This window comes from Branchiostoma lanceolatum, chromosome 8 (genome assembly GCF_035083965.1).
Source record: "Branchiostoma lanceolatum isolate klBraLanc5 chromosome 8, klBraLanc5.hap2, whole genome shotgun sequence".
Lineage (NCBI taxonomy): Eukaryota > Metazoa > Chordata > Leptocardii > Amphioxiformes > Branchiostomatidae > Branchiostoma > Branchiostoma lanceolatum.
In genome coordinates this window covers 20,587,978-20,591,151 of record NC_089729.1, presented here as the reverse complement: position 1 = coordinate 20,591,151, position 3,174 = coordinate 20,587,978, and the positions used below count along the sequence as shown (strand labels likewise).

General features: G+C 58.8%; 2 non-coding genes across 2 annotated transcripts; both read left to right on the top strand.

Annotated features, from left to right (window-relative positions):
* Positions 1 to 1,816, top strand: LOC136441044 (small subunit ribosomal RNA). The gene has a single exon (XR_010756764.1). It is a non-coding gene; the product is annotated as a small subunit ribosomal RNA (ribosomal RNA).
* A 901-nt stretch (positions 1,817 to 2,717) lies between these two features.
* On the top strand, positions 2,718 to 2,871 carry LOC136441116 (5.8S ribosomal RNA). The gene has a single exon (XR_010756833.1). It is a non-coding gene; the product is annotated as a 5.8S ribosomal RNA (ribosomal RNA).
* Positions 2,872 to 3,174: the final 303 nt, after the last annotated feature.

Here is a 3,174-nt window from a genome sequence, read left to right as displayed (position 1 = left end):
TACCTGGTTGATCCTGCCAGTAGTCATATGCTTGTCTCAAAGATTAAGCCATGCACGTGCAAGTTTAAACTGTCCCAGTGAAACTGCGAATGGCTCATTAAATCAGTTATGGTTCCTTTGATCGTCACATCCTACATGGATAACTGTGGTAATTCTAGAGCTAATACATGCGGAAGAAGCGCCGACCTCACGGTCTGGCGTGCATTTATCAGACCAAGACCGACCCGGGGTTCGCCCCGGTCCCTTTGGTGACTCTGGATAACCCAGCCGATCGCACGGTCTTCGCACCGGCGACAGATCATTCGAATGTCTGCCCTATCAACTTTCGATGGTAGGTTCTGTGCCTACCATGGTGGCAACGGGTGACGGGGAATCAGGGTTCGGTTCCGGAGAGGGAGCCTGAGAAACGGCTACCACATCCAAGGAAGGCAGCAGGCGCGCAAATTACCCACTCCCGACTCGGGGAGGTAGTGACGAAAAATAACAATACGGGACTCTTTCGAGGCCCCGTAATTGGAATGGGTACACTTTAAATCCTTTAACGAGGATCTATTGGAGGGCAAGTCTGGTGCCAGCAGCCGCGGTAATTCCAGCTCCAATAGCGTATATTAAAGTTGTTGCGGTTAAAAAGCTCGTAGTTGGATCTTGGGACCGGGCTTGCGGTCCGCCGCGAGGCGTGTCACTGCTCGTCCCGGCCCTCCCCGCCGGATTCTCCTTGGTGCTCTTAACTGAGTGCCTCGGGGTGCCGGAGCGTTTACTTTGAAAAAATTAGAGTGTTCAAAGCAGGCCTGGCGCCTGAATAGTGGTGCATGGAATAATGGAATAGGACCTCGGTTCTATTTCGTTGGTTTTCGGAACGTGAGGTAATGATCAAGAGGGACGGACGGGGGCATTCGTATTGCGGCGGGAGAGGTGAAATTCTTGGATCGCCGCAAGACGAACCACTGCGAAAGCATTTGCCAAGAATGTTTTCATTGATCAAGAACGAAAGTTGTGGGCGCGAAGGCGATCAGATACCGCCCTAGTCACAACCATAAACGATGCCAACCAGCGATCCGCCGGCGTTACTTCGATGACCCGATGGGCAGCTCCCGGGAAACCTGAGTTTTCGGGTTCCGGGGGAAGTATGGTTGCAAAGCTGGAACTTAAAGGAATTGACGGAAGGGCACCACCAGGAGTGGAGCCTGCGGCTTAATTTGACTCAACACGGGGAAACTCACCCGGCCCGGACACAGTAAGGATTGACAGATTGAGAGCTCTTTCTTGATTCTGTGGGTGGTGGTGCATGGCCGTTCTTAGTTGGTGGAGCGATTTGTCTGGCTAATCCCGATAACGAACGAGACTCTGGCATGCTAACTAGTTCGGCGATCCCGCGCGATCGGCCGCAACTTCTTAGAGGGACAGCCGGCAGTAAGCCGGACGAGATGGAGCAATAACAGGTCTGTGATGCCCTTAGATGTCCGGGGCCGCACGCGCGCTACAATGAAGGCATCAGCGAGTCTTTCGCCTTCGCCGAAAGGTGCGGGTAACCTGCTGAACCGCCTTCGTGCTAGGGATCGGGGATTGCAATTATCTCCCATGAACGAGGAATTCCCAGTAGATGCGTGTCATCAGCGCGCGTTGATTACGTCCCTGCCCTTTGTACACACCGCCCGTCGCTACTACCGATTGAATGGTTTAGTGAGGCCAGTCGATCGGCCCCTCTCGGGCCGGCAACGGTCTGGAGGAGCGCCGAGAAGCCGATCAAACTTGACCATTTAGAGGAAGTAAAAGTCGTAACAAGGTTTCCGTAGGTGAACCTGCGGAAGGATCATTACCGAAACGAAGAAGCGAGGCGCTCGCGTCGTCGACTTCACACCAAACTCGTGGCAAGGAGCGGGCTCTGGTGCCCCCGGCCTCCCGCTCCGACCCTCACTCTTCCTTACCGCCTCGACAAGGTGGCGCTCCGACGGTTGCTCTCGCGCCAATCGCTCCTCCTTCGCGGAGGAGCGCGGGCGGAGAGCCAGGAGCGCCCATGCCGACCCGCTTGGCGGCGGGACCCGGCAGCCCCCTTGGAACGTTGGTCGGGCGCCTTCAGTGTGAGCCCGTCGTTCCCTATACCCTGCTAAACCAGCGAGCCGCCCCGAGTAGCCTGGTCGAGGACTGAGTCAGGTCCTCCCGGCGAAAAGTCTTGGGCGGGCGAGCGCAAGTGGGGGCACCTATATCCTGGCGGAGGGGCGTCGCGTCGTGGGTTTGCGCGGAATGGGGTTGAGTTGCTAGTCTCACGGCGGGGCCTAGGTGAGACGGCTCCTCCCCGGCACCCCGGCGCGGCGTTTCGGTCTCTGACTCGATGCAATCCATCTTGCGGACGAGTGACCTGTCCTTAAGCGTCGGACTTCGAGCGGGCGTCCCGCGGTCCAAGGCCTCCTTTGGGCAGAGGGGAGGACTGCTCTCGGTCGCCGCCGGCCAGCCACCGGCGGTCTCGACCGACTGCTCCACTCCCCGAGGTCTTCAAGAGAAGGGCGGGCGCAATCGACCCCTCGGCTCTAATTTCCCGGCCGGGTTTTGTCGAGGGGGCGCAGCGGTCTTCGCGGCGGGTCCCGGTTCGCGGAGCGACCCCCAGCCCTTCCGCTCGTTCGCCGTCCTTCACTCCGAAGGGCGCCTTCTTCCCGTCTCTGAAACGACGGTGCCGAGAGGCAAAGACAAGCTTTCGATGCGAAACGAAAAAGAAAAACGACAACTCTTAGCGGTGGATCACTCGGCTCGTGTGTCGATGAAGAACGCAGCCAGCTGCGAGAAGTAATGTGAATTGCAGGACACATTGATCATCGACTCTTCGAACGCACTCTGCGGCCCCGGGTCCGTCCCGGGGCCACGTCTGGCTGAGGGTCGGTTTTACCTTCAATCGCGTCGCGCCGCTCCATCTCTCATCTCGCCCTCGGGCGCAGAGAAAGAGACTGCGGTCGCGGCGCGCGGCTGGGGGTCTCTGTCGAAGCTGGCGGCTTTACACGGCGATCGGTAGAAGCTTCGTCCCCCGAAGGACAGATTTTCACAGTTCCCTCCGGCGGAGACGCTCGCGTCCAAACCCGATTTGCTTCTCGGGCTGGCGGCGCCTCGCTCGGGCGGACCGCGGGGAGTTTCTCCTCGCGACCCCGACCCGGCTTGGCGCATCCCCGCCGTCCGAATCGCAACCCG